This window comes from Lathyrus oleraceus, chromosome 6, assembly GCF_024323335.1.
Source record: "Lathyrus oleraceus cultivar Zhongwan6 chromosome 6, CAAS_Psat_ZW6_1.0, whole genome shotgun sequence".
NCBI lineage: Eukaryota > Viridiplantae > Streptophyta > Magnoliopsida > Fabales > Fabaceae > Lathyrus > Lathyrus oleraceus.
The window spans coordinates 365,533,182-365,558,588 of NC_066584.1; the positions used below are offsets into that span (position 1 = coordinate 365,533,182).

Below are 25,407 nucleotides of genomic sequence, written 5' to 3' on the forward strand. Positions count from 1 at the left end.
CAGCACCCAGCTGAAGCGGCTCCCCGAGGATTTGGTTGATTGTATCCCTGTCAAACGGAACTGGCCGACCGGCCACTCTAGAGACCCAAGTGAAGGGCTCATCATCATCAGGCAATGCGTTAGCGTAGAACTCCCGCACTGTAGCGATGTCATAGTGTTCCAAGGGATTTATCAACCTATCCCATTTCTTTGTATCAATCAACCCGGCAAAACTCCGATACGTGCCCTGTGGGTTGATCAGAAACCGCTTCTCAGGCAAAATGTTTCGCTTCTCCAAAGCGATGTACCGTGCCGCTTGTTTCGGGCCCACAAACTTGTCGTGGTCGAATTGGATCGGCACGGTTCGTGAAGTAGTTGCCGCTCCCTTTCTTTTCTTGCCAGCACTAGCTCTTGACTCCATTCTGCAAAACAAGAGATAAAGCAACAAACACGAAACAAACAGATTAGAACCAAAACAGTTTTTATAAGGGACTGGTTTGCTCGCTGCTGCTTCGCCTAGCGAAGTGGCAGCGAATGCTCGCCCCAGGTTCGCCTAGCGAGTGCTAGCGAACCTTACGGGTTTTGGGGTTTTCTGCATTTTCAAAATTGTTTCCCCCAAAACCTGTACATACAAGGTTTCCACAGCAAAACCCAATGATTTCTCATGACTATGAATTGTTCTATGCTATTGGGGATACCTAATTTCATGGAAAACCTAAGTAAGAGTAAATCCCCAATTTAAAAACCTAAATGCACAACATTGCAAACTCCCAAAATTGTATGCAACCTCAAGGTTCCTATCACACCTATCCTATTTACCATTCAAAGTTGGAAATAAATAATGCAACAAAAGAAACATGCAATAGGGCAAACCTTGAGGTAAACGGATTTGGAAAGGAGAAGTGGGAAGTGTTTGCAAATGACCGACACACAAATGTTGTTGATATGGATGCACGGTAGAGAATTTGAGAAGGGAAATCGCACACTTCAGCAGAGCAGTTCAGAAGAATTTTTAGGGTAAGGGCAAAACTGCCCTGCTGAATTGTTTAAATAGAAAACAGTACTGCAGCGCTCGCTGCTGCCTCGCCTAGCGAGCAGGTAGCGAGCGCGCTCGCTGCAGCCTCGCCTAGCGAGCTGCAAGCGAGCATGACAGCAAGTGCTTTTGCAAATGCAGCACTTGCATGTCATCCAATACTCATACAACATCAAACATAAAACAGGAAATACTTACAATGTTGGGGTGCCTCCCAACTAGCGCTTGTTTAACGTCGGCTAAGCTCGACGGTGCGATGCTCACAGAGGAGCATCGAGCGGCTGAGCACAACTCTCGCGATCCACATGACCGCCGAGATACACTTTCAATCGTTGGCCGTTCACGGTCCAACTGTCTTTCTCGTCCATGTCTTCAATGATAACGGCCCCGTACTCTTTTACTTCTTTCACCCGAAATGGCCCGGACCATTTCGATTTCAACTTCCCGGGAAACAACTTCAACCGGGAGTTGAACAATAAGACCAATTGTCCGGGCACGAATTCTTTGGTTCGGATCTTTTTGTCATGATACTTCTTGGCTTTTTCCTTGTACAACCAACTTGAGTGGTATGCGGCATTGCGCATCTCCTCCAACTCAAGTAGTTGTACTTTCCTTTTTTCACCGGCCGACTCATTCTCAAAATTAAAAATTTGAGGGCCCACAAGGCCTTGTGCTCCAATTCAACCGGCAAATGGCAAGTTTTACCAAATACCAATTGAAAGGGAGTTAGGCCAATTGGAGCTTTAAAGGCCGTACGGTAGGCCCATAATGCTTCGTCCAATTTTTGGGACCACTCCTTTTTCGAGTTAGACACGGTTTTCTCGAGGATTCTCTTAATCTCACGATTAGAGACCTCGGCTTGGCCATTAGCCTGAGGGTGGTACGGAGTTGTCACCCTATGCGACACACCATAATGTTTTAGAATTGTTTCCAAAGGTGCATTACAAAAGTGTGACCCTCCGTCACTTATCAACACTCGGGGTGTTCCAAAACGGGAAAAGATGTTTTTCTTTAAAAATTTTATCACCGTTTTGGCATCCGCCCGAGGTGAGGCAATCGCCTCAACCCACTTAGAGACATAATCAACAACTACAAGCATGTACTCATTCCCGTAAGAGGGTGGGAAAGGTCCAACAAAATCTATGCCCCAACAATCGAACACTTCCACTTCTTGGATATTTTGGAGAGGCATCTCATCTCTCTTACCCATCCCACCACTTCTTTGGCAACTGTCACAACTTTGCGCATGGGTATGTGCGTCTTTAAAAATAGTTGGCCAATAAAATCCCGATTGAAGAATTTTAGTGGCCGTTCTAACCCCATTATAATGACCGCCATAAGGCGAGTTGTGACAATGCCAAAGGATGCTCTGGGCTTCATCACCAGTTACGCATCTCCTTAACAGGTTATCGCTACCCAACTTAAACAAGTATGGGTCGTCCCAAACATAATACTTCGCATCCGAAAGGAACTTCCTCTTTTGGTTCGAAGTTAGATCGGCCGGCACACAACCACTAGCCTTGTGGTTTGCAAAGTCTGCAAACCACGGCCTAACTTGAACCTTAAACAATTTTTCATCAGGAAATTCTTCCCGGATTTCCTTTTCAGATGCGGTAACCTCGACATTCACCAAGCGGGATAAATGATCCGCTACCAAGTTTTCCGATCCCTTCTTGTCTTTAATTTCGACATCGAATTCTTGTAACAAGAGGATCCAACGGATGAGCCTTTGCTTCGAATCCGGCTTGGTCAGCAGATATTTAATCGCCGCGTGGTCGGTGTACACCACGACTTTAGACCCTATAAGATAGGACCTAAACTTTTCTAGCGCATACACTATTGCGAGTAGTTCTTTTTCCGTTGTGGCATAATTTATTTGAGCCTCGTTAAGAACCTTACTCGCATAATGTATAGCATGAAAAGTTTTGTCCTTTCTTTGGCCAAGTACCGCTCCAACGGCATAGTCACTCGCGTCACACATTAGTTCAAAATTTTCATTCCAATTGGGAGCGACTATTATTGGAGCGGTAACCAATTTTTCTTTTAAAACCTCGAAAGCTTGCAAACAATCGTCGGTGAAGAGAAATACCTGATCTTTGGCGAGTAAATTGCTCAAAGGTTTAGCCACCTTTGAGAAGTCCTTGATGAAGCGCCGGTAGAACCCCGCGTGCCCCAAAAAACTACGGATGCCCTTCACATTGACCGGAGGGGGTAATTTTTCAATTACATCAACCTTAGCTCTATCCACTTCAAGCCCCCTTTTAGAGACTTTGTGGCCTAGCACAATCCCCTCGGTCACCATAAAGTGACACTTTTCCCAATTTAGCACCAAATTAGTCTTCACACACCTTTCCAACACCGTCTTCAAATTTGCCAAGCATAGACTAAACGTCCCACCAAACACCGAGAAGTCATCCATGAAGACTTCCATTTTTTTCTCTATTAGATCGGCAAAAATAGCTTGGACACATCGTTGGAATGTCGCCGGCGCATTGCAAAGCCCAAAAGGCATTTTTCTGTATGCGAACACTCCAAACGGACACGTGAAAGCCGTCTTCTCATGATCAACCGGGTCAACCGCAATTTGGTTGTACCCGGAGTAGCCGTCTAAAAAACAGTAGTATTGTTGGCCCGATAGTCTTTCAAGCATTTGATCCATAAATGGGAGTGGAAAATGGTCCTTACGAGTCGCGGTATTCAACCGTCTATAATCTATACACATTCTCCATCCCGTGGCAACTTTAGTCGGGATCAATTCGTCTTTGTCATTACGGATTACGGTCATTCCACCCTTCTTCGGAACCACGTGCACAGGACTAACCCACGGACTATCCGAGATCGGGTAAATCATTCCCGCATCCAAAAGCTTCACCACTTCCTTTCTTACAACCTCTTTCATCGTAGGATTTAAGCGGCGTTGTGGTTGAGCCACCGGCTTGAAATCCTCCTCCATCAAAATCTTGTGCATACAATAGGATGGACTAATTCCTTTAAGATCGGAAAGAGTCCAACCCATAGCTTCTTGATTTGTCTTTAGCACAAATATGAGACGGGCTTCTTCTTCAATTGTCAAAAGGTTGCTTATGATAACCGGCTTGTCCTCGGTATCATCAAGGAATACATATTTCAACGTCGAAGGTAACTCTTTTAATTCAATTGACGCTTTCTCGTCAATTACCTCCTTCTTCCAATTTTCTTCCTCTACTTCCCACGGTTGTAGGTCTTCCAATCTATCAAATTCCTTCAAGCATTCCTCAAGAGCTAGCTCCTCTTCAACAGTGAAAACCTCCAATGAGTCGTCGAGAGCTAACTCCATAGGAGATATCTCGTGAATATGCTTTGAAACTTCCATAATAGCGTCTTCGATCACATCGATTCGAAAGCTATCATGTCTATCCTTGGAATGCTTCATCGCCTCGAATAGATCAAAGGTGACCTCCTCATTTTGAACACGCACCTTCATTAAACCGTCATCAACATCAATCATCATTCTTGCGGTCTTCATGAATGGTCGGCCCAATATGAGCGGAGCATCATCATCTTCCTCCATATCAATTACAATGAAATCCACCGGGAAGAAGAATTTGTCGACCTTTACCAACACATCTTGGGCTACTCCATGAGGATGGGTCGTCGACTTATCCGCCAATTGTAATGTCATTCGGATGGACTTAATCTCGATGTTGCCGAGCCTCTTGATAATTGACAAAGGTATAAGATTTATGCTCGACCCCAAGTCAATAAGTCCCTTTCCGACATACACATCACCAATTTTAACCGGCAATGTAACTCTTCCCGGATCAACCTCTTTCTTAGGAAGCGTCCTTTGAATGATGGCACTACAGCTCGCATCAAGGACGATGGTCTCCGGTTCCGTATACCTCCGCTTTTTGGTTAGTATGTCCTTCATGAACTTGGCATACTTTGGCATTTGTTCCAAAGCTTCAGCAAACGGAATGTTTATTTGTAATTGCTTAAAAATATCCATGAACCGGGCGTAATGCCGTTCATTCTCCCTTTTTGACGGGGCGTGAGGGTAAGGAAGGTTTTGGACAGGAGTAGCGCTCACTACCTCCTTCCCTTTCGCTATTCTAGCGCTTTTCCATCTCGGCTTCTTCACTACCTCCTTATTACCTCATCATTTTTATTCTCCTCAATCTCCACATTTTTTTTATTTTCAACTTCACCATTATTTTTATTCTTTTCAACTACTTCCTCATCACTCCACACTCCTACTTCAACATCAACATTTTCTTCCACTATTTCCTCCTCAATCTCCTTCTCTTTCTCTCTTTTTTCACTCGCCATTCTTTTTTTGTTTTCACTACCCAACTCCCTTCCACTTCTCGTCACAATCGCCTTACAATGCTCCTTAGGATTTGTTTGCGTATTGGCCGAGAAAGAAGGACCGGTTTGTTGTTCAGCTAGTTGCTTGGCAAGTTGCCCCACTTGAGTTTCAAGATTTTTTATGGCCGCGTCATTACTCTTTTGATTTGCCATTGACATTTGCATGAATTGCGTCAATGTCTCTTCCAATTTAGAATTGACTACGGCGGTTGTTGAGATTGATACGGATTTGGGGAGGATTTTGACGGCTAGAAGAACCACCTCCATAACCTTGGTTATGATAATAGTTGCTTCTAGGTTGGAACCCTTGGTTCCCTTGGAATTGTTGTTGTTGTTGTTGTTGTTGAGGGTGCGGTTGATAAGGTTGTTGTTGTCTTGGTTGATAGTCCCGTTGATTTGCCATGTAATTTACTTCGTCAAAACCGGGAGGTGGACAAAATCCGGTGTCATGTTCACCTTTACAAAGTTCACAACAAGCTATTTGTTTAGCTTTTGACGGTTCTCTTAACTCTTTGATTTGTTGCGTTAAAAGTTCCACTTGTTGTGAGATGAGCTTGTTTTGGGCAAGTATGGCATCATTCGTCCCTAACTCAAGCACTCCCGCCTTCTTCAAAGAATTTCCACGACTTTGACTTTGAAGATCATTCAAAGCCATACGGTTGATAATGTTGGTGGCTTCTTCGGCACTCTTTGACATCAACGAGCCACCCGAGGTGGCATCCAACAACGTCTTACAGTTTGGTTGAAGTCCATTTCTGAAGATATGGATTTGAGTTAATTCATCAAATCCATGCCCTTTGCATTTCCTAAGCATGGACTTGAATCTCTCCCACGCTTCATTCAACGATTCACTGGTTCCTTGAGAAAACACCGAGATGGCCGTCTTTGATTCCATGAATCGGTTATGAGAGAAAAATCTTTCAATGAATTTCTCCTCTAACACATTCCAATCTGTCATTACGGCAGGTGTTTGATCGAGATACCAATCCTTTGCTTTACCGAGCAAAGCGTGAGGAAATAAACGTCTGAACAACGGAAGCTCCTGAGCCTGATCCACTCCGGCAGCCAATGCTATCTCATAGAATTTTGTGAGAAAAGCAAATGGGTCTTCATGGTCCATTCCGGTGAATGGACTCCCATACAATAAATTCAGAGTTCCCGTCTTCATCTCAGCTTGCCTTCCAGTTTGGTTGGCAAACTGAGCGGTGTTCCTTGGACTGTTGATACATGGAGTAGAGATCGGTGGTGGTGGTTGTGGCTCCATGTTTGGTACGAATGGGTGTGGATTTGTGGTTGAAGAACTTTCTCCTTGCTCTTGGCGTTGCCTAGCCTGTTGCCTCCTACGTCTTGTTTTGCTATTGAGCCTCCTTGCGGTTCTCTCGATCTCAGGATCAAAAAGAAGTTCGTCCACAGGGATTTTCCCTCGCATAAAACGTAAGCTGCACACTAAACCAAACGAATTACAAGCACAAGTCAAAAATTCACAAGCTAAAACTTAAACAACCAATGCGATGCTCGCAATATCAATTTACAATCCCCGGCAACGGCGCCATTTTGTTGAAAGACAGTTTGTAAGTGTCGGGTTTTGTTATCGTATCCACAGAGATTGTAAGATATCACTGCCGTTCAATGGTTGAATTAATCTTAACTTAAAGTAACACTAGGGTTTTGGGTTTTAATCAAGTTATCTTGCATACAAAGTAATTAATTGCGGTAAAAGTTACGTTTTGATTAATATGAGAAATATTGTCAAAGTTAGGTTTCAATGATTACATTTGCTTTGCATGTTTTTGCACGGTCAACAATATTATAAACTCCTTTAGATGATAAATAATTTCACAAAGTCCTCTCAATGCGTTTCTCTCGAACACCCATTGTGAGTTTTGTCATTTTGATCCATTGTTTCTCTCGAACACAATCTATCAAAAAGACAACGTTTTGGTTCAACCTTATGGTGAACAAAATCATTCGTTACTATCTCTAGCTAACAAACAAGTTTGGATGAAAACCTAGGTCAAGAATCGGTAAACATCTCTCGATCAAATACCAACACAAAGAGTTTTAAATAGAAACAAAGTTTTCATCATATATTTACCGTTAAAGAGTTTACATATGAGGATCCTTACATTTACACACAAAGCTTGGAAATCACCTACATCTAACCTTGACAAATGGAGACTTAGCTACTCATTTTCATGGTAGCTTGGTCGGCAAGTAAGAAAAGAGGGTTGATCAACATCCAAGTCGAATGATCGAAGTTGGATGGGAATCCACCTTCTTTTTGTGGAAGATGGTTGCTAGATGAAGAGAAATGAAATTAGGGCATCAAAAATCCCTCCAAAACAATGCTGTAAAATATCTAAGAGAAAGTACAAAAAATGGAAAAGTTGGTAAAAAGTGGTATATGGGCACAAAAGGTGGCACCTGCTACTTATAGACAAGTGCAGAACTGTCACGTTCGCTAGGCGAGCAGAATGGCTCGCCTAGCGAAAGCCAAAAATGGGCACAAAATGCCCCTGCGCCCAGAGAAAACTGGGCCTGTGGAACTGTCATGTTCGCCTAGCGAACAGACCTTCGCCTAGCGAAGAACTCGCTTCAACCTTCGCCCCAGCGAGGTTGAGAGGTTTTGCTACTGGAATGCTCGCTGGGGACTCGCTAGAGCCTCGCCTAGCGAGCTAGTGCTGGCTGCTCATTTCACCAAAACAGACTGAATTTGCTGCCACTTCGCCTTCAGTTCGCCTAGCGAATTAATTAACCAATTTACTGGAGCCTTTCGCCAGGAGCTCGCCTAGCGAAGGTTTTGCTTCGCCACATCCTCGCCTAGCGAGCTGGCAGATAGAATGCTTGTTTGCTTTGGTTCCTTTGCCAATTTTGTTGTGTCTTCCTTATCAATTAATTCATGCCTTTCCTGCACAATAACACACACATCAAAGGCACCAAGCTTGTTTATCAATGTAATGCATTCTATGTAAAATGAATGTGGTTTTGACCACATTAGCAAGGTATAAGAGTGAAAGATGCCCACATATGATAGCTTGAAAAAGGACTTTTGGGCATCTAACAGCTATAGAGGCTATGTTTTCTAGATTTCAAACTCTTATTGCAGGTCTTAAAGTATTAGACAAAGGATACACGACTGCAGATCATGTTAAGAAGATAGTCAGAAGTCTGCCAAAGAAATGGAGACCTATGGTTACTGCTCTAAAGCTGTCAAAGGATCTGAACAATATCAGCCTTGAAGAACTTGTTAGTTCTCTCAGAAGCCATGAGATAGAACTAGAGGAGGATGAGCCTCAGAAAAGGAACAAGTCCGTAGCGCTTAAGTCCAGATCTGAAAGACGGAAGCCTGACAGAACCAAAGCTCTCCAGGCAGAAGCTGAAGATACTGACGATTCTGAACCAGAAGACTCTGATGATGAAGAAGAGTTGTCCCTACTAACCAGAAGAGTCAAGCAACTCTGGAAAAAGAGGAACAACAACTTCAGAAGACCAAGACCCAGAGGGGATCGATCAGAGTCAACTTCAAAAGGTAAAACTAACAAAGATATTACCTGTTATGAATGTAAAGAAACAGGTCATTACAGAAATGAATGCCCCAAGTTGAAGAAAGACAACCCTAGAAAAGAAAGCTTCAAGAAAAACACCTTCAGAACAAAGAAAGGACTGATGGCTACCTGGGATGACAGTGAATCTGGATCATCAGAATCTGACTCTGATGAACAAGCCAACGTAGCACTCATGGCTACCACATCCAACTGTTCAGACGAAGAATCTGAAGAGGTATTTTCTGAACTTTCTAGATCTGACTTAGAATCATGTTTGTCAGAAACTCTTACCTCTTACCAGAAATTAAAACAAAAGTTTAAAAATATTAAAGGCTGTCTTAAAGAAAAATTTGAAGAGTGTAGTGAACTTGAGATAACAATTCTATCACAAGAAGATACAATCAAATCTTTAATGTTAGAAAGAGATGAAGCAAAAACAAAAAGCTCAGAATTAGAAGAAGCGTTGTCTCAAGCACCACAAACTTCAAATAAAATTATTTATAAATATGAAGAAGCCTTTCAAGAATTTCTGAAGAATGGGATAGATAGGAGTATTATGGCATCCATGATTTGTGGAGTAAGTCAGAACAATAAAAGGGGAATTGGGTATGATCCTAAGGAAGATAAAACTTCTACAAGTGATCAAATTAAATCTCCTTTTTCATATCACTACACACACACACAAGAACACAAATTTAAAAATGCTAGAAGACCCAAAGTTATAAGAAACTCTGGGAAAACTAATCTAAAAGGACCCAAGAGATTCTGGGTACCGAAAGATAAGATTATCTATGTTGCAGATATCCTATGCAGCAAAGTTCAGACACCAGTCATGGTACCTGGACTCTGGATGCTCGCGACACATGACAGGAAGAAAGTCTATGTTCCAAAGTCTGGAACTTAAAGACGCTGGATTTGTAGGCTTCGGAGGAGATCAGAAAGGAAGGATCAGAGGCTCCGGAACTATTGGTAATGGTACTCTTCCCTCTATATCTGATGTTCTTTATGTAGAAGGATTAATGCATAACTTGTTATCCATAAGTCAATTAAGTGATAACGGTTATGATGTAATCTTCAATCAAAAAACATGTAAAGCCATTAATCAAAACGATGGCTCTGTCCTTTTCACAGGCAAGAGGAAAAACAACATTTACAAAATAAATCTTTTTGATTTAAAAAATCAAAATGTTAAATGTCTAATGTCAGTTCACGAAGAGCAATGGGTATGGCATAGACGCTTAGGCCACATTAGCATGAGGAAACTTTCTCAGCTAACTAAACTTGAGTTAGTCAGAGGCCTACCTAAACTGAAGTTTTCTTCAGATGCTCTGTGTGAAGCTTGTCAGAAAGGAAAATTTTCAAAAACATCTTTTAAAAAGAAAAATGTTGTTTCTACCTCTAAGCCTCTGGAACTTCTTCACATTGACTTATTTGGTCCTGTGAAAACAGCATCAGTTAATGGAAAGAAGTATGGACTAGTCATTGTTGATGATTACAGTCGCTGGACATGGGTAAAATTCCTAAAGCACAAGAGTGAGTCTCACTCTGTATTCACAAGTTTCTGTTCCAAAGTGCAAAAAGAGTTTGACTCTAAAATTATTAGAGTCAGAAGTGATCATGGTGGAGAATTTGAAAACAAAGTTTTTGAAGAATTATTTGATTCTAATGGAATATCCCATGATTTCTCCTGCCCTAGAACTCCACAACAAAATGGAGTTGTAGAGAGGAAGAATAGGACACTCCAAGAGATGGCCAGAACCATGATCAATGAAACAAATGTAGCAAAGCACTTTTGGGCAGAAGCTGTAAATACAGCGTGTTATATTCAGAATAGAATCTCTATAAGACCTATTCTAGAAAAGACTCCCTATGAATTGTGTAAAGGAAGAAAACCCAACATCTCATATTTTCATCCTTTTGGATGCTCTTGTTTTATATTAAATACTAAAGAACATCTGAACAAGTTTGATTCCAAAGCACAGAAAGGTATTATGTTAGGATACTCAGAACGCTCTAAAGGCTATAGAGTATACAACACAGAAACCAAAATTGTGGAGGAATCAATTCATGTCAGATTTGATGATAAGCTTGACCCTGAAAAGTCAAAGCTAGTTGAAAAGTTTGCAGATTTGGAAATCACTCTTGTAGAATCTGAGAAAACTCCAGAAGCAACTGTCACTCAAGACTCTGAAGAAATTAAATCTCCAGAAATTCCAAGGAAAGTTAAAAGTCGTATTAACGTATCTGAAGATTTGATTTTGGGAAACAAAGATGAACCTGTTAGAACCAGATCTACCTTCAGAACTTCTGAAGATATTCCTCTGGGACTAGTGTCTCTGATTGAGCCTACGTCCTGTGATGAAGCTCTTCAAGATAACGATTGGGTGGCAGCTATGCAAGAAGAATTAGATCAATTCTCAAAGAATGATGTCTGGGATCTCGTTCCTAAACCCAGAGGCATTCATGTCATTGGAACCAGATGGGTTTTCAGAAACAAGCTGAACGAGAAAGGAGAAGTTGTCAGAAACAAAGCTCGACTGGTAGCTCAAGGTTACAGTCAACAAGAAGGTATTGACTATAATGAAACCTTTGCTCCAGTCGCGAGGTTAGAATCTATTCGTCTTCTTGTATCTTTTGCTATTAATCACTCTATCAAATTATACCAAATGGATGTCAAGAGTGCATTTCTTAATGGTTATATTTCAGAAGAAGTGTATGTCAATCAACCTCTAGGTTTTGAAAATTCAAACTTTCCAGAACATGTTTTTAAACTTAAGAAATCCTTATATGGACTTAAACAAGCTCCCAGAGCTTGGTATGAACGCTTAAGCAATTTTCTTCTGGAACAAAATTTTATCAGAGGGAAAGTTGATTCTACACTCTTCTGTAAAAACCTTAATAATGATCTCATAATATGCCAGATTTATGTTGATGATATTATTTTTGGTTCTGCTAATATCTCTGTTTGCCAAGAATTTTCTAAGTTAATGCAGGCAGAATTTGAAATGAGTTTAATGCAAGAATTAAAGTTCTTTTTGGGAATTCAAATTAATCAAACTCCAGAAGTCACGTATGTCCATCAAAGTAAGTACATTAAAGACGTTCTGAAGAAGTTTGACATGACTGAATGCAACTCTGCAAAAACTCCCATGCACCCAACTTGCATTCTGGAGAAGGAAGAGGTAAGCAACAAGGTTTGTCAGAAGCTCTATCGAGGTATGATAGGCTCTCTCCTCTATCTGACTGCTACTCGTCCTGATATTCTCTTTAGCGTCTGTCTTTGTGCCAGATTCCAATCAGATCCTAGAGAATCTCATTTAACAGCTGTTAAGAGAATTCTTAAGTATCTGAAAGGAACTCCTAACCTGGGCCTGATGTATGAGAAAACATCAGAGTATAGACTTTCTGGTTACTGTGATGCAGACTATGCAGGAGATAGAATAGAACGAAAAAGCACATCTGGAAATTGCCAGCTTCTGGGAAACAATCTAATCTCCTGGGCTAGCAAAAGACAGTCAACTATTGCTCTATCAACTGCAGAAGCAGAATACATCTCAGCATCACTGTGCACAACTCAGATGCTCTGGATGAAGCATCAGCTAGAAGATCTACAAATCTTTGAGAGTAACATTCCTATCTTTTGTGATAATACTGCTGCTATTTGTTTAAGTAAGAATCCCATTCTACATTCCAGAGCCAAACACATAGAAATAAAACATCATTTTATCAGAGACTATGTTCAGAAAGGGATAGTAACATTGAAGTTCATTGATACAGAACATCAATGGGCAGATATCTTTACTAAGCCTCTAGCTGAAGATAGATTTCTTTTTATCTTAGAAAATCTGAACATTAAAAATTGCCCTGAGTGAAAAATGGCTCTGAAAAATGTAAAATGTGAATCTGATGTAAACAAATGTACTTCTGCCTCTGACTCTGATACTTCTACAAGTTAAGAAGATATCTGAGTTAGAAATCTTCAGAAACCAATCCTTTGGTATTCCTGAAGATCAGATACATCAACACGTGGAGCATTAAACGTCTAACCCTAGAACTTCTAGACAGCTGTCAAAAGAAATCAAAGGTCAGAACGTTTGAAATCTCCTAGAGCAGTGTGCGTACTGTTGGGATTAAACATTCATTTATTAGCTGTAATCATTTTTCCCCCCAAACGTGCTATTTTGATTTTTGTGCTAACGCTGGAATGTGTGTCGTTTTGCATGTTTTTACTTAGAGTATATAAACACTTTCTCTCACATTTCACACACTTATCACTCTCACTCACTCTAAAACCCTAAACCCTTCTCTCAGCATTCTCTGCAAGTTCTTCATCAATCTTCATCTTCTTCTTCATGGATGCTCAACAACAAGAAGTTTTTAACTTCTCTCAACAGATGGAATCAAGTTCTAATCCCCAAACCTCAAACACTCAAACTCCAACTGTTACCGGCGTCACCGTCACCCCTGTCTACAAAGAACCTCACGTTCTTGACCGTGAACGCCACATAAACCTTTCAACTCCCTTTGAAGGTTTGGACGTCTTGTGTGAATCGCTGGTTGATTTCGACAACCTAAGAAGAAATGGCGTTGATCTAACTGGAGAACTTCGTCAACAAGGGTGGGAGAACTATTTCCAAAGGTTGTATGGTCCAATCTACCCTCTTTTGGTCAAAGAGTTCTGGAGACATGCAGATGCAGATGACAACTTCATTGTCTCATTTGTTTTGGGAGTGAAGATAGTTATCACAGAAGCGTCTATTGCTTCCTTGTTGAATATGGAGCAAAGTGGAGGAAAAAGGATTTACAACATTCCTCCTAGGTCTAAGCGCATCACTGAAGTCATCAACCCAACAATCTTCAAACCAAATGTTGAAGGAAACCCATCTAAGAACAAGGAGCTACACCAGAACCTCAGAGTGTGGTTGAAGATTATTCTGGGAACTATCCACCACCGTCCAGCCTCCAACTCTTCTGATTACATTAATGCAGACCAGAAATGCATTCTGTACTGTATTCAGAAGGGTGTGAAGATCAATCTCCCTGCTCTCCTCTTCAGATATCTGAGAGATTCAGTCAGAGAGACCAGGAATAACATGAAGCCCAGATCCTACATTCCTCTGGGAAGATTGCTATCTGACGTCTTCATTGAGCATGGACTGGTAGATGAGCTGGAAAAGACCAAGTTGATGGATGATCTGGCAATTGATGTGGGGAAGCCTCTGAATGCCAGAAACCTCAAGAGTATGGGGATTATCAAGAAAATACAAGTCAAGCCAACTCTGGAAACATCCTGGGATAGCTTGAAAGATCAGAGGAAGATGCCTCATGGCCTGGCCAGATTCTTCAAAAACGAACCCAGAGATGCTGTTGCCCTCTACCTTCATCGTCTGCTGGAAGAAGGTATTGATGTCTCTGATTTCAGCCTCGATGACTGTCTGGACTCTGAAGAAGATTTAGTCAGATACAAGAGAGGTATTTCTGAGAGAAAGATAGCACCACCAGCAAAGAAAGCCAGACTTGAAGGAGCTTCTGGAAGCGGATCTTCAGCTCCTCTGCAATTTTCTACTGGTAAGTCTGTTCCTCCTGCTACCTCTGAATTTATGATGGCTTCCTCTAACCCTCTCTCTTCACAAACCATTTATACCACATCTGACATTTCACCCTCAATCACCAAAACCTCCCAACCTACACCAGTCCTAAACATAGCCAGAACTTTCATTCCTCCCTCTATACCTGCACAAACTCACCAAAGCACCTCATCTTCATCATCCTCAGCACCAGAATCACCCCCATATGTTTCCCTCTCATCTGACCCTGAATTTTCTGATCCTGGATCCCCAACCATAGCCACACTTTACGCTCATAGACTTGCTTCACAACAAACACAAACCACAGAACCTGAAATAACTTCACCACTCCAACAAACAACCACCATCCCCTCTAAAACTCAACCCTCTGAAATTCAACCATCTGATCCCCACACCTCTGATATCACCCCACCAAAAATTCCCGCTGCACCTGAAGCAGAATCTGAACCCTTAGACTTAAACCCTCTTTACGCTTCATCCCAATCTTCTGAACCTCAACCTGAACCAGAAATTGAACCAGAACCTCTCACTTTAAATCTCAGCCCTCCAAACTCTCCACCTCACACCTCTGAACCAGAACCTGAACCTGAGCTTTCTAAACCTACCCTTAAGGAAGCCATCTTTATGATTGCAGAGGCTTCAGCTCGAAAGGTTGATTCTCTGGTCACTAACTCTGAAATCAGTGATGATCCTGAATCTGTAAGGACACACTGGAACAGAGTCATTGGCTGGATGACATCTGAGTCCTTTAGGCTGAAGAGCATATCTGAACAAGTCAGAAATGACTACATCAGAAATGCTGAGGCAAGACTCCAGGAGAGACTTGCCAGAGAGGCTGAAGCCAGAAGGCTAGAGGAAGAGAGGTTGGCCAAAGAAGTTAAAGAAGAAGCAAAAAGGCTAGAAGAGGAAAGACTTGCTATGGAAGCTGAACTCCTAAGGCAAAAGGAAGCTGAAGCCAAGGCTCTGGCAGATGCAGAAGCTCAAGCTGCTGCTGAAGCTGAAGCTCAGCAAGCTCTGACTCTGGGGGAGTCATCTTCTGTGATTCCTACGGTTCTTCAGACTCTGAAAGAACTCAAGCAAGACCAGAATGAACTCCGGGCCAGAATGGACAAGCAAGATTCTGTCAACGAAAACATCCAGAACATGCTTGCTATGCTGCTTCAGAGAATGCCTCCGCCTCCGAACCCTTAGGCACTTAGGATTTTTTTTTGCTTGCCTATTGTTTTTGCTTCTGTCTTCTTTTGACTCTGATGTTTTGAACCTGATGTTTTGTTTGTTGCCTTTGTGCTTCTATCTATGAATTTTAAGTTTTTCTCTTTATCTATTTTTTTTCTTTCTCTTTACTTATTTTTACTATGTCTTTTTGATTCTGACAAAAAGGGGGAGAAAGTAATTATTAGCTCTGATGAAAATATTGTCTAAAACCATCAAGCATTCTGCAACATCTTTTTTATATAAACAAAATTATCTAACTTGGACTTAAGAAATTGCAGAAAATCTCAGAAACCTCTTTACTTAAGAAACTCTGGTAAGAACTTCAGAACCTCTGAACTCCCTAGTACTATCTCAGGGGGAGCTTCTGTCTATCTGATCTATTTTTATTCATGTTTCATCTGCTAATTAAAGTTGTTTTGTCATCATCAAAAAGGGGGAGATTGTAAGAACAAAAATTGTGATACAACAGATTCCTTGATTTTGATGATAACAAAGGATGAAACCAAAAATGGCACCCTAACGAAAAGTTTCTAAGTGTGCAGGACTCTGATGACATCATCAGATACAATACCAGATCAGAAGCATATTATCAAATGATCAGAAGCTCAGAAGTAGAAACAAGTTCAAGAAAGTCAAACTCTGAACTAAACAACAAGTATCAGAAGCGTCTGAACAAGAAGAAAGTCCTAGAACCTCTGACTCTGAACAACGCCCTCTGAAGAATCTATTTAGATCAACATCAGAAGCAAGATACCAAGTTTCTCCAGATACACAAATACTCTGATTATGGGTTTGCTAATCATGAAAAAGTAACGTTGAAGACAAGTAAAGATTTTCAAATGGATTTCCTAATTGAGAAAGAGACGTTAATCTCCAATCTCAATAAAGAAAATACTACTTGTGGTAAGTAGTCATTTCAAGAAGAAAAAGTCATCCTGCATTAGCTAATTATGTGATGGCGTAACTTCATCTCAATATCCACCAGTTTCAACTACTACTTCAATTGATCTATATAAAGGATTGAAAATCAATTTTCAGTAACACACATATACGAGGAAAAATCATTCTGAAACATCAACAAGAAAAACACTCTTGCTCTCTATCTTCACGAAGCTTTTGCTTATTACGTGAAAAACTCTTGTTCTTAATTTTGTAATACTTGCTTTCTTAGAAGCACTCTAGTTTACATAAATCCTTCTTCTATTGTTTGTTGATTTCCTCAAGTGACTCTGTGTAGTCTGTATACTTGAGAGGGCTAAGAGATTTAGTATCTTAGACGTTGTTTGTAATCTTTCAAGATTAGTGGATTAAGTCCTTGTTGAAGGCGAAATCACCTCGGCCGGGTGGACTGGAGTAGCTTTGTGTTATAAGCGAACCAGTATAAAATCATTGTGTGGTTTTCATTTTGAAAAAGTTTTTTTTTTTCAAACAATTCAAACCCCCCTTTCTTGTTTTTCTCACCTTCACTATCAAAGGCTCAAAATCATTTTTTAAATTTAACCTATAATCGCTTTTTTTTAGTAAATGCTATCATAGGCCTAGCCAATTTTTAACTTATACTAGCGCCATACACAAAAGCGTTATTATAGATAGATATTGGGATAATACATTAATAGCACTTGTCACATAAGCACTATTAAATATGTTATTATAGAACAATTATGTACTACTATGTGATATGTATAAAAAGGCTTCCTATTGAGGAAGAAGAGGAGACTAAGAAATACAAAGAAGCAACATTGAGTTTTCATTGCATTTGTGATTTCTATTGACCCTTCAGAGAGATTTTATATATATATATATTGAGTTCTATTAAAATGATACTAAACTTTTTTAAGGTCTATTAAAATAACACAACAACCTATGGAGCTCCACAAATAATATTTTATTTAGAGGCAAAATCGCGAATGTAGGAGATGTGGTTCATAACGTGAAAGGTGTTGCTTGGCAATGACATGCTTTAGGCATTTCTTCTAAAGGTTGCGCTAGCTATTACGATTGGAGCAAGACGCCGTATTTAAATTTGAGTTGATACGACGTTTTTGGGTGGAGGACACTCTTCCATGCAAATTTTCTTATCTAAAAATGAAACAGCTAGAGGTTAATGCATATTTTAAAATTAGAAAGAATGTAAATGTCATTTTAATAGATTTCAGAGGATGAGTGTAATTTTGTGTGTGTCAAAATCAGTTGGATCAAAGTAACCATAATCTATTTTATAAAACCATTCTATTCAAATAAATGCATTAAATTAATTATTTTTTATTTTAATTTTTTAAATTTAATAAGTTAATATTAAAATTTAACATATCTTCTCAAATTCAAAAAAAAGAATTCTGTATTTCTTTTACCGTCATACAAAATTTCTAAAAAATTTCATCATTTCGTTATAGTGTTTTTTCAACCACACTATCATTATCACATCGTCTATTTTAAACATAGTCACGATATTCAACTCAATATTAGTTGTCGTTAAAGTCAATATTATTTGTTGTCAATTATGATTTATTTATCGGTGTTCAACTCGGATTTTCTTTCTGTTACTTTATTAATTATATTGTATTGTTTATTTTTTGATATTTTATCTTATTAAATTTAAATATTCTTAATTATTTTAATTTTTTAATGTAAATTAATTTACTTTATTTTATTGTAATTTTTTAATTTATTTAAATTATTTTTTAACCGAAGGTTGAATTGAAGTGTCCAGTTATATTATATTATTATACGTACAAGTACTAAATTTGTTAGAAATTTTTGAAATATTTATTTTATTAAATTGTGAATATATGATTATATGTGATATATATATATATATATATATATATATATATATATATATATATATATATATATATATATATATATATATATATATATATATATATATATATATATATGAGTTTTAGTTTTATATTATAAATTTTGTCAGTTCAATTTTCAGATCAGTTTTTAAAACATTTGATTTAAAATTATGAAATGAGAAACACATCAAGCTAAATAAATAAGGCTATTAATATATTTACATTACCACAAACAGAGTACTAATTAATTACAATATACACATGAGACAAACAGAATCTCATTCAATTTCCACCCATTCTTATTTATATAACAGGAGTTTTATTTTATTTTAACACCAAACGTAATGAATAAATGATTAGTTAATCATGTGTGACTCCATGACCCCAAAAACATCAAAGTTCTAATAGAGTCTTCAGCACGGCGGCTCCATCTTCGTCTCTCAATTTCATCACACATCTGAACTCTGCCTTGCTTAGAAGTGTCATCAATCCGTTTGAGTTTCTCTCCTACGGGTTTTCTGAACTCGTCTGTCGGAGAATTCTCACCGGAGAGATGGACTTGGGGTTTCATCTTAGATACACTCTTAATAGTGTGTATGACACAACTGTAAATATTATAACTTTAATAAGTGAAGTGCCGCTTTATATAGAAAATGTTTGGAAAGAAGATGCTGCGTATATTTAAATATAAGATTTGATTCTTAAGGTAAACAACATGAAATATTTTAATATGTGTCGCTGCACTAAAAATGAAATTGTCAATTTGAAATCTAAAACAAAAGTGCATATATTCTTTTAGATAAGATGCAAAATGCTATGAAACAAATTATATGCTCGCAGAAATGTAAAAAGTTTAAGAGTTTATGGTTCCACGGAAAAAAGCGAAAAAGTAAAGTAGGTGAATATATGCCTTGGAAAGATATGGCCTTGTTGAAAAGATAGGACCGGAATGAGATACTCTATAAGTGTTTAGGTTAATTTAAGAATGGTCTTACTATCTTGTGCTCCAAGCACATGTTAAGGGGTATTTAATGATAGTTAATTTTATCTATTTTATTTTGTTTTGAAACATGTAATAATGAATTATATTTATTTTATTTTGTTTTGAAACATGTAATAATTAATTATAGTAATTAATTAAAATTTATATTTATTAAAAATGATTAGGACAAAATTATCCTTTGATATATATATTCAGTTTTATATATTTTTAATTTAAATTTAATAAAAATGTTTAGAATCATTAAAGATTAAGGAAGACAGATTTTCTTTTTAATTCACTTAAAATTGATTTTCTTTAAATTACAATAATATATTGCTGCAAGAATTATACGGAAGGTTTTTTAATATAAAATTAAAATGCTTTAAAAGTACAATAATGTAGCAAAATAAATTACAGTTTCAAATATATCATTCAAATACAACTTTTTTTTTAGAAATTACTCAAATAAAAAAATAATATAATTGACCTTGATATGTGGAATACGGTAACTCTGCTTAAACTCTTATGGAATCTTAGTGGCAAAGCTGACAGTTTATGGGAAGGGTGGATTCACACGTATTATGTTAAAAATCAAAACATCATGGATATTGAAGTGACTACAAATTCTTCATGGATTGTAAAGGCAATATTGAATCAAAGGGATTGTGTTAGAGGTAGAAGTTGGTGGGGGGATATGTTGCATTAGGACAGATTCAAAATGAGCAAGATTTACAAGGAATTGCTAAGAGATGAGGCACAAGTTCCTTGGAAATCGTTGTTCTATGGAAACTTAGTTCGACCAAGGCCGAAAATCAACCTCTGGTTGTCGTGTAATGAGCGTCTTGCTACTAAATCAAGGTTGTATCGCTTCGGGATGGTTGACATCCCCAAATGTTGTTTTTGTTCAGAGGAAGAGACTCAGTCTCATTTGCTTTTTGATTGTGTGGAAACTAAACGTATTTGGATGAAGGTGCTTGAGTGGTTACAAATCCAACACATACCTAGTGGATGGACTCAAGAAAGGAAATGGATTATTCAAAATACAAAGGGTAAAGGGGCTCGTGCGAAAATCCTCAAACTTGCAGCAACGGAAAGCATATACAAGATATGGAGGTATAGGAATGATAAGTGTTTTGAAACCAATGTAAATGCACAGAAAACTTACGACACAATTATAGAGACTATAGTTTATAGAGGTTGGGATAATAGAAAATTACGACCATGCGTAGCTAAGCTAATGCTTTAGGTCTCTTTTTTTGTCTGTTGGATGTTTGGAGCTGGATCCGCCTTGGATCGCTTTTGTTTCTCTTGTTTTTTTGAATTAATCAAAATTTATTCTTGATTAAAAATAATAATAATAATAAAATTACTCGATGGTCTTCATACATATATCATCAATTTCTTCCTGTTATAAAAAAAATATATATATATATATTATATATATATATATATATATATTATATATATATATATATATATATATATATATATATATATATATATATATATATATGGACCTAAATTTTTGGTAGAAGAACTGGATTTAAATTTGCATTTTAACAAATTTTCTTCTTCTTGTTTTTAATGTGATTGGAAAATTGAATATTTTCTTTTAGAGGACATGTTGCAATATTATATCCTATGTCTTTCCATAATCCATAAGTATTCATGGTATGTGAAAGCTCTTTTCCACCTTTAGACGTCTTCGTTTAGGATGACCTTTTGTTTTGGAAATCGGAGGACATTGAACAATATCATTCGCATGAGCTTTGTTGTTGTAACATATTATTTGATCATCAAACACAACATTGATTGGTTAAGGATTTACTTCCTCATCCTCATGTGATACTTGAAGTCGTCATCGTGATGGCAAGTAATTAGAAGGAATTTCATGATAAACGTTTGATAAATGCATTAATACTCTCTGATCTACCGGTGGTTGTCATTCCACCAAAGAAATAGTCACGAAGATAAGCGAGTGTCCAATAACTTTTAATTTCATACAGCTTTTTCACGTGTTTATTTGATTGCAAGTTATACTTAGCAACAACTTTTGGCCAGTGATGCTCAAATTCTTCACGTGTCTCCAACTTATACAAGCCATAAAAATCAGAACACGATTTTGGATATTTGTCTCGCAGTATAGCATTAAACCAACAACTAAAGTTGAAAGTGATATACCATATGCAAAAACTATGTTTTGTTGATGACAACTCTTTGAAATTGCTTCTTTCATCCATGGATCTTGATTTATTAATATAGTCTTTGGTGGCTTCTTCATCAAAGATATAAAAGTCTACAAAAAATATATAATTAAAACAAATGATACAATAACAAATGATATAAGAAAAATTATGAAATTAAGCTTAGAAGCTACCTTCATCAACCAACGAAATGCAAAAGTTTTTTCATTTCGTAAGAGTGCACGTCCAAAAATTATAGTTTTTCCATGACTATTCCTACCCACAAAAATTCCAAATGGCATTTCATAAGAATTTACCTTGTATGTAGTATCAAACACAACAACATCGTCATATTCTTGGTACCAATCAAACCAATAAGCATGACACCAAAATATATGCTCTAACCTTCTTTCTTCGTCAAGTGTATATGCATACTGAAATTTAGAGCAACTCTTTTTTGCATCCTCACAATACTTAAGAAGATCAACAACATCACTTATTTCAACTTTTTTCTTGGCTTTCAAAAACAGATTGAGAACATCCTTTTCAATAAATGGAAGTGTCATACCCCGATTTTGGTCCTGAATTTTTTTTCTTTTTTTCATTTTTCATTTGGCACTTGGCCTAAAGTTCATTTGCATACATTCATGACCAAAGACAACCGTCCATTCCCAAATCCATATTTATTTTTTATAAACATTGATTATTATCTAAGCTTTTTGATCATGGTGTTCTTGATTATAAAATGGATTCTAATTATTTGACTTTTTAATTTTCAATTTGATTTTAATTTCAAATTAAGTCTAATTCCAAATTTCAATTTAATCTTAATTGTGTTTTTACTAATGATTCAAACTCTAATTGATTTTAACTTCCAAATAAATGTTAGAGTTGATATCAAAGTAATTTTAACAAATTATAGATTAATTTGATTTTAATTGGTTTTATTGGTTTTTGATTTTAAATTGACATTTTGATTAGTCTTGGATTATTTCTAAGATCCATATCCATTTTTATAACCAAATATCCATTTCCATAAACCAAGTTACAACCACTCTTATTCTTTACAATCACTTCAATCAAGTTCAAACTACAACCATAACCATACAATTCATTCAAACTTTCAAACCTTCATTCAATATATCCAATTCCATTCAATACAATTCAATAAACATTCATTCATAATCCAAAGAAATTCCATACATACTTCTTCATTCATGCGCATATTTTACTATTTCATATTTTTACATTTGTCACATTTTTAAATTTGCATTTCATATTTTCTTCATTTCACATTGAGATTTTCCATTCATTCATGTTTAAAGATTCCCACACAATCATTCATATTCCAAATCATTCATTCATTCAATCATTATCATCCATGCACATGGCATATGAATAACTTATAATAAAAAAAACATCATCATCATCAAAACCATGTTTGCCAAGAAGTTATTGCACAAAACTGTCCATCACCATTTCAACCACAAGTTTCAGCAGCATGGTAGTTTGCAATCAACTGAATTGGGTCCGAGAATTGTGATCCACTATGGCATTCCGTCTTCTGCTTCACCTTCAATTCCAAGAACTTGGAGCAACCTCGAATCTGGATTCCTGAAGTGACTTTGCCAAATCGAAATGAAACTGAAAATTGAAAATTCCAAACCAATTTGTATTTTGCATGCAAAACCGAGGAGGATCAGAATCAAGGATTAACGCGAATAGATCGTGAATTGGAGCAAGAAGACTTACCGAATCGGAGTTTCGTCGCGGAGGCTATAGGGGTGAAATGGTAGTTCAAGCTATGAAACTCAACGGTTGCTTTGATCATCACATGGAAACCAATATTGTGTGCCAACCTGGTAACTTCTTCAATGCTCTACAAAAGCCCATCACTTCCTGGAATAGTAGGAACTCTGGCTTCCTTTCCAGCACGAATAACATGGAATTTAATGAAAGAATTGCGTTGAGAGAAAAATTTGTTATCACTGCTTCATCTCTGAAAAGCTATCTTGGCAAAGTGATTCATCCAGAGCTTTATCATTCTTCGTCTCTCCATAAAGTTTAATTTCATCTACTAATATACACTTGCCTAGCAATCCTCCATGAGCATAATCCATAGCATTCCAATTCATCAACATGCTTGCAACCTTGTCCACAACCTGCAACAAACAAGCCTAAACAATGGCATGCTCAATCCTGTACCACCAATGCACAATTCAGCCAATCATTAGTATCAACAATAATCAATTCCATGCCAAATAAGCTGCATCAATACATGTGACTATATTTCATAACAGCAACACAATGTCTAAACCAATAGCATCATAAGATAAAATGCATGTCATAACCATTATATTGCAGCATGTACATCCATAACAGGTTTGTATCTGCATAAAAGCTACTAGCGGAATTCTTCCAAACTTATCAAACAATACTCAAACAGGAAACCATATTTAAGGACCAGATTCGTGAACCCCACTATGTTTACCAAAAACAGAGGGAATTAATGGATGAAATTAAAAGGAGTGAATCGCAGAAACAAAATGTAAGGTTGGAGGCGTCATGGTCTAGTCCTGCTTTGTCACCTAAAAACAGCGGAAATAAACTTTGCACACCAAGCCTGCCCTGGTCAGCCTCTCAATCATCTGTTTTATTTGCTGAAAGCACCCGGTCTTTGCTTAAGGAGTAAACATGCATATTCTTTCTGCTCGTGCTTCAACTGTAACCGGAGATTCTTTAAAAGATTGCAAACTACCTGAGTCCAAATGTAAGAAAATTGGAAAAAGCCATTGGATCTTCAACTTCCTGCACAATATTAACCACACTGATATCAGCAGCAAGCAAGCAAATATCAAACAGTACCAAATAGAAGACACCGAGTCTTAGGCCAAATTCCTTCCGGCAGGTTAGTAGAAACCGAGTTAACAGGACTTGTTGATGGAACTGAAGCAGAAAATCAGTGTAAATTACAGAGATGAGTGAAGTAAACAAGGCACTTGAACAAAAATAATGAGCACCAAAACTTCAAAACAATTCGAAAACGGCCCTTGGACCCGAGCTAACTCATGTAGTGCATCATGCCGTCATTATCCTGCAGCAACAAATCCAAACAAGGCCAGGGCACATAAAAAAAAACAAGCATGAAAATTATGAAACTAAAATTATTCACAGCAAAGCACATTCACATACCATGATCAAAGTTGTTCCAATTAATCACGGTCTGAGGCATTGCCTATAGAACCATGTGAACTTGCAGCAATAACCAAGAGCTCACCATCACATGTTGCAGCAAAACCAATAGGCTAGAAAATACCAGTTCAACCAAAGCCAGGTGAAAAACAAAAGCTCCTCATGTTTTCACCGAATTCACTGCAGTAAAACACAAGGCAATCAGCAAGGCAGTAAATTTCAACGGCTTCCCATATGCCTTCTCCTTGGGTTTCTGGATGTTCCTTCATGCGGATCTTCCAAAAATCAAAATATTCTCCAGAGAAAAATGGGGGTTTGTTACTACTTCCACCGTCTTTGAAAATCGGATTCGTGCTTGCGGAAGCCATGCAGATCTTTTAGGAACAAGTTGCCTATAACCTACTCTGATGCCAAATGTAAGTTAGGATTGAGCCTAAGAGGGGGGTGAATTAGAATTTTTAGAAATTCATTCTGATTTGGTGAATAAGGTTCTTTTCTTTTCTGGATTGATATGATTTTGGAAGCGATAAAGAGTAGAA

General features: G+C 37.8%; 1 pseudogene; it reads right to left on the minus strand.

Moving 5' to 3' along the window:
• Window positions 1-21,382: 21,382 nt before the first annotated feature.
• On the minus strand, window positions 21,383-22,242 carry LOC127095664 (protein FAR1-RELATED SEQUENCE 11-like; annotated as a pseudogene).
• Window positions 22,243-25,407: the final 3,165 nt, after the last annotated feature.